Consider the following 7,164-nt stretch of genomic DNA (forward strand, 5'->3'; position numbering starts at 1 on the left):
AAGACGGCATTGTGCCTTTTGTATTAAATTCGGATGCAATATCTGTGTTTCATCGTCAATAAGAAGGTCCAAGGGATACAGTAAACCTGAAGTGAAGCATCGGAATCTAAAACTGGACTCACAGGAGAGGTTGAAATCATAGAAAGTTAGAGTGTCATTCCTCTTGTACTTAACTCGGCATTGTGCCTTACGTATTAAATTCGGATGCAATTTCTTTGTTTCATCGTCAATAAGAAGGTCCAAGGTATACAGTAAACCTGAAGTGAAGCATCGGAATCTAAATCTGGACTCACAGTAGAGGTTCAAATCATAGAAAGTTAGAGCATCAGTCCTCATGTACTTAAGCCGGCATTGTGCTTTTTGAATATAATTCCGATGCAATTTCTGTGCTTCATCCTCAATAAGAAGCGCCAAGGGAAACAGTAAACCTGAAGTGAAGCATCGGAATCTAACACTGGACTCACAGGAGGGGTCCAAATCATAGAAAATTAGAGTGTCAGTCCTCTTGTACTTAAGTCGGCATTGTGCTTTTTTATTAAATTCGGATGCAATTTCTGGGTTTCATCGTCAATAAGAAGGTCCAAGGTATACAGTATACCTGAAGTGAAGCATCGGAATCTAATACTGGACTCACAGGAGAGATTCAAATATAAGAAACTTAGAGTGTCAGTCCTCTTGTACTTAAGTCGGCATTGTGCCTTTTGAAATTAATTCCGATGCAATTTCTGTGCTTCATCGTCAATAAGAAGGTCCAAGGGATACAGTAAACCTGAAGTGAAGCATCGGAATCTAACACTTGACTCACAGGAGAGGTTCAAATCATAGAAAGTTAGAGTGTCAGTCCTCTTGTACTTAAGCTGGCATTGTGCTTTTTTATTAAATTCGGATGCAATTTCAGGGTTTCACCGTCATTAACAAGGTCCAAGGGATACAGTAAACCTGAAGTGAAGCATCGAAATCTAAAACTGGACGCACAGGAGTTGTTCAAATCATAGAATGTTAGAGTGTCAGTCCTCTTGTACTTAAGTCAGCATTGTGCCATTTGTATTAAATTCGGATGCAATTTCTGTGCTTCATCGTCAATAAGAAGGTCCAAGGGATACAGTAAGCCTGAAGTGAAGCATCGGAATCTAAAACTGGAGTCACAGGAGAGGTTCAAATCATAGAAAGTTAGAGTGTCAGTCCTCTTGTACTTAAGTCGGCATTGTGCCTTTTGTATTAAATTCGGATGCAATTTCTGTGTTTCATCGTCTATAAGAAGGTCCAAGGTATACAGTAAACCTGAAGTGAAGCATCGGAATCTAAAACTGGACTCACAGGATAGGTTCAAATCATAGAAACTTAGAGTGTCAGTTCTCTTGTACTTAAGTCGGCATTGTGCATTTTGAATTTAATTCCGATGCAATTTCTGTGCTTCATCGTCAATAAGAAGGTCCAAGGGATACAGTAAACCTGAAGTGAAGCATCAGAATCTAACACTTGACTCACAGGAGAGGTTCAAATCATAGAAAGTTGGAGTGTCAGTCCTCTTGTACTTAAGTCGGCATTGTGCCTTATTTTGAATTCGGATGCAATTTCTGGGTTTCATCGTCAATAAGAATGTCCAAGGTATACAGTATACCTGAAGTGAAGCATCGGAATCTAAAACTGGACTAACAGGAGAGGTTCAAATCATAGAAAGTTAGAGTGTCAGACCTCTTGTACCTAAGACGGCATTGTGCCTTTTGTATTAAATTCGGATGCAATATCTGTGTTTCATCGACAATAAGAAGGTCCAAGGGATACAGTAAGCCTGAAGTGAAGCATCGGAACCTAAAACTGGACTCACTGGAGAGGTTCAAAACATAGAAAGTTAGAGTGGCAGTCCTCTTGTACTTAAGTCGGGATTGTGCATTTTGTATTAAATTCGGAGGCAATTTCTGTGTTTCATCGTCAATCAGAAGGGCCAAGGGATACAGTAAACCTGAAGTGAAGCATCCAAATCTAAAACTGGACGCACAGGAGAGGTTCAAATCATAGAAAGTTAGAGTGTCAGTCCTCTTGTACTTAAGTCGGCATTGTGCATTTTGTATTAAATTCGGATGCAATTTCTGTGTTTCATCGTCAATAAGAAGGTCCAAGGGATACAGTTAGCCTGAAGTGAAGCATCGGAATCTAAAACTGGACTCACTGGAGAGGTTCAAATCATAGAAAGTTAGAGTGTCAGTCCTCTTGTACTTAAGTCGGCATTGTGCCTTTTGTATTAAATTCGGATGCAATTTCTGTGCTCATCGTCAATAAGAAGGTCCAAGGGATACAGTAAGCCTGAAGTGAAGCATCGGAATCTAAAACTGGACTCACAGGAGAGGTTCAAATCATAGAAAGTTAGAGTGTCAGTCCTCTTGTACTTAAGTCGGGATTGTGCCTTTTGTATTAAATTCTGATGCAATTTCTGTGTTTCCTCGTCAATAAGAAGGTCCAAGGGATACAGTAAACCTGAAGTGAAGCATCGGAATCTAAAACTGGACTCACAGGATAGGTTCAAATCATACAAACTTAGAGTGTCAGTCCTCTTGTACTTAAGTCGGCATTGTGCATTTTGAAATTAATTCCGATGCAATTTCTGTGCTTAATCGTCAATAAGAAGGTCCAAGGGATACAGTAAACCTGAAGTGAAGCATCAGAATCTAACACTTGACTCACAGAAGAGGTTCAAATCGTAGAAAGTTAGAGTGTCAGTCCTCTTGTACTTAAGTCGGCATTGTGCCTTTTTATTGAATTCGGATGCAATTTCTGGGTTTCATCGTCAATAAGAATGTCCAAGGTATACAGTATACCTGAAGTGAAGAATCGGAATCTAAAACTGGACTCACAGGAGAGGTTCAAATCATAGTAAGTTAGAGTGTCAGACCTCTTGTACCTAAGACGGCATTGTGCCTTTTGTATTAAATTCGGATGCAATATCTGTGATTCATCGTCAATAACAAGGTCCAAGGGATACAGTAAGCCTGAAGTGAAGCATCGGAAACTAAAACTGGACTCACTGGAGAGGTTCAAAACATAGAAAGTTAGAGTGTCAGTCCTCTTGTACTTAAGTCGGCATTGTGCATTTTGTATTAAATTCGGATGCAATTTCTGTGTTTCATCGTCAATCAGAAGGTCCAAGGGATACAGTAAACCTGAAGTGAAGCATCGAAATCTAAAACTGGACGCACAGGAGAGGTTCAAATCATAGAAAGTTAGAGTGTCAGTCCTCTTGTACTTAAGTCGGCATTGTGCATTTTGTATTAAATTCGGATGCAATTTCTGTGTTTCATCGTCAATAAGAAGGTCCAAGGGATACAGTTAGCCTGAAGTGAAGCATCGGAATCTAAAACTGGACTCACTGGAGAGGTTCAAATCATAGAAAGTTAGAGTGTCAGTCCTCTTGTACTTAAGTCGGCATTGTGCCTTTTGTATTGAATTCGGATGCAATTTCGGTGTTTCATCGTCAAAAAGAAGGTCCAAGGGATACAGTAAACCTGAAGTGAAGCATCGGAATCTAAAACTGGACTCACAGGAGAGGTTCAAATCATAGAAAGTTAGAGTGTCATTCCTCTTGTACTTAAGTCGGCATTGTGCCTTTCGTATTAAATTCGGATGCAATTTCTGTGTTTCATCGTCAATAAGAAGGTCCAAGGTATACAGTAAACCTGAAGTGAAGCATCGGAATCTAACTCTGGACTCACAGGAGAGGTTCTAATCATAGAAAGTTAGAGTGTCGGTCCTCTTGTACTTAAGCCGGCATTGTGCCTTTTGAATATAATTCCGATGCAATTTCTGTGCTTCATCGTCAATAAGAATGTCCAAGGGATACAGTAAACCTGAAGTGAAGCATCAGAATCTAACACTTGACTCACAGGAGAGGTTCAAATCATAGAAAGTTAGAGTGTCAGTCCTCTTGTACTTAAGTCGGCATTGTGCCTTTTTATTGAATTCGGATGCAATTTCTGGGTTTCATTGTCAATAAGAATGTCCAAGGTATACAGTATACCTGAAGTGAAGAATCGGAATCTAAAACTGGACTCACAGGAGAGGTTCAAATCATAGAAAGTTAGAGTGTCAGACCTCTTGTACCTAAGACGGCATTGTGCCTTTTGTATTAAATTCGGATGCAATATCTGTGTTTCAACGTCAATAAGAAGGTCCAAGGGATACAGTAAGCCTGAAGTGAAGCATCGGAACCTAAAACTGGACTCACTGGAGAGGTTCAAAACATAGAAAGTTAGAGTGGCAGTCCTCTTGTACTTAAGTCGGCATTGTGCATTTTGTATTAAATTCGGATGCAATTTCTGTGTTTCATCGTCAATCAGAAGGGCAAAGGGATACAGTAAACCTGAAGTGAAGCATCCAAATCTAAAACTGGACGCACAGGAGAGGTTCAAATCATAGAAAGTTAGAGTGTCAGTCCTCTTGTACTTAAGTAGGCATTGTGCATTTTGTGTTAAATTCGGATGCAATTTCTGTGTTTCATCGTCAATAAGAAGGTCCAAGGGATACAGTTAGCCTGAAGTGAAGCATCGGAATCTAAAACTGGACTCACTGGAGAGGTTCAAATCATAGAAAGTTAGAGTGTCAGTCCTCTTGTACTTAAGTCGGCATTGTGCATTTTGTATCAAATTCGGATGCAATTTCTGTGTTTCATCGTCAATCAGAAGGTCCAAGGGATACAGTAAACCTGAAGTGAAGCATCGAAATCTAAAACTGGACGCACAGGAGAGGTTCAAATCATAGAAAGTTAGAGTGTCAGTCCTCTTGTACTTAAGTCGGCATTGTGCATTTTGTATTAAATTCGGATGCAATTTCTGTGTTTCATCGTCAATAAGAAGGTCCAAGGGATACAGTTAGCCTGAAGTGAAGCATCGGAATCTAAAACTGGACTCACTGGAGAGGTTCAAATCATAGAAAGTTAGAGTGTCAGTCCTCTTGTACTTAAGTCGGCAATGTGCCTTTTGTATTGAATTCGGATGCAATTTCGGTGTTTCATCGTCAAAAAGAAGGTCCAAGGGATACAGTAAACCTGAAGTGAAGCATCGGAATCTAAAACTGGACTCACAGGAGAGGTTCAAATCATAGAAAGTTAGAGTGTCATTCCTCTTGTACTTAAGTCGGCATTGTGCCTTTCGTATTAAATTCGGATGCAATTTCTGTGTTTCATCGTCAATAAGAAGGTCCAAGGTATACAGTAAACCTGAAGTGAAGCATCGGAATCTAACTCTGGACTCACAGGAGAGGTTCTAATCATAGAAAGTTAGAGTGTCGGTCCTCTTGTACTTAAGCCGGCATTGTGCCTTTTGAATATAATTCCGATGCAATTTCTGTGCTTCATCGTCAATAAGAAGGTCCAAGGGATACAGTAAACCTGAAGTGAAGCATCAGAATCTAACACTTGACTCACAGAAGAGGTTCAAATCATAGAAAGTTAGAGTGTCAGTCCTCTTGTACTTAAGTCGGCATTGTGCCTTTTTATTGAATTCGGATGCAATTTCTGGGTTTCATCGTCAATAAGAATGTCCAAGGTATACAGTATACCTGAAGTGAAGAATCGGAATCTAAAACTGGACTCACAGGAGAGGTTCAAATCATAGAAAGTTAGAGTGTCAGACCTCTTGTACCTAAGACGGCATTGTGCCTTTTGTATTAAATTCGGATGAGATATCTGTGTTTCATCGTCAATAAGAAGGTCCAAGGGATACAGTAAGCCTGAAGTGAAGCATCGAAACCTAAAACTGGACTCACTGGAGAGGTTCAAAACATAGAAAGTTAGAGTGGCAGTCCTCTTGTACTTAAGTCGGCATTGTGCATTTTGTATTAAATTCGGATGCAATTTCTGTGTTTCATCGTCAATCAGAAGGGCCAAGGGATACAGTAAACCTGAAGTGAAGCATCCAAATCTAAAACTGGACGCACAGGAGAGGTTCAAATCATAGAAAGTTAGAGTGTCAGTCTTCTTGGACTTAAGTCGGCATTGTGCATTTTGTATTAAATTCGGATGCAATATCTGTGTTTCATCGTCAATAAGAAGGTCCAAGGGATACAGTTAGCCTGAAGTGAAGCATCGGAATCTAAAACTGGACTCACTGGAGAGGTTCAAATCATAGAAAGTTAGAGTGTCAGTCCTCTTGTACTTAAGTGGGCATTGTGCCTTTTGTATTGAATTCGGATGCAATTTCGGTGTTTCATCGTCAAAAAGAAGGTCCAAGGGATACAGTAAACCTGAAGTGAAGCATCGGAATCTAAAACTGGACTCACAGGAGAGGTTCAAATCATAGAAAGTTAGAGTGTCATTCCTCTTGTACTTAAGTCGGCATTGTGCCTTTCGTATTAAATTCGGATGCAATTTCTGTGTTTCATCGTCAATAAGAAGGTCCAAGGTATACAGTAAACCTGAAGTGAAGCATCGGAATCTAACTCTGGACTCACAGGAGAGGTTCTAATCATAGAAAAATAGAGTGTCGGTCCTCTTGTACTTACGCCGGCATTGTGCCTTTTGAATATAATTCCGATGCAATTTCTGTGCTTCATCGTCAATAAGAAGGTCCAAGGGATACAGTAAACCTGAAGTGAAGCATCAGAATCTAACACTTGACTCACAGGAGAGGTTCAAATCATAGAAAGTTAGAGTGTCAGTCCTCTTGTACTTAAGTCGGCCTTGTGCCTTTTTATTGAATTCGGATGCAATTTCTGGGTTTCATCGTCAATAAGAATGTCCAAGGTATACAGTATACCTGAAGTGAAGAATCGGAATCTAAAACTGGACTCACAGGAGAGGTTCAAATCATAGAAAGTTAGAGTGTCAGACCTCTTGTACCTAAGACGGCATTGTGCCTTTTGTATTAAATTCGGATGCAATATCTGTGTTTCATCGTCAATAAGAAGGTCCAAGGGATACAGTAAGCCTGAAGTGAAGCATCGGAACCTAAAACTGGACTCACTGGAGAGGTTCAAAACATAGAAAGTTAGAGTGGCAGTCCTCTTGTACTTTAGTCGGCATTGTGCATTTTGTATTAAATTCGGATGCAATTTCTGTGTTTCATCGTCAATCAGAAGGGCCAAGGGATACAGTAAACCTGAAGTGAAGCATCCAAATCTAAAACTGGACGCACAGGAGAGGTTCAAATCATAGAAAGTTAGAGTGTCAGTCCT

The sequence above is a fragment of the Schistocerca americana genome, unplaced genomic scaffold (assembly GCF_021461395.2).
Source record: "Schistocerca americana isolate TAMUIC-IGC-003095 unplaced genomic scaffold, iqSchAmer2.1 HiC_scaffold_44, whole genome shotgun sequence".
Classification (NCBI taxonomy): domain Eukaryota; kingdom Metazoa; phylum Arthropoda; class Insecta; order Orthoptera; family Acrididae; genus Schistocerca; species Schistocerca americana.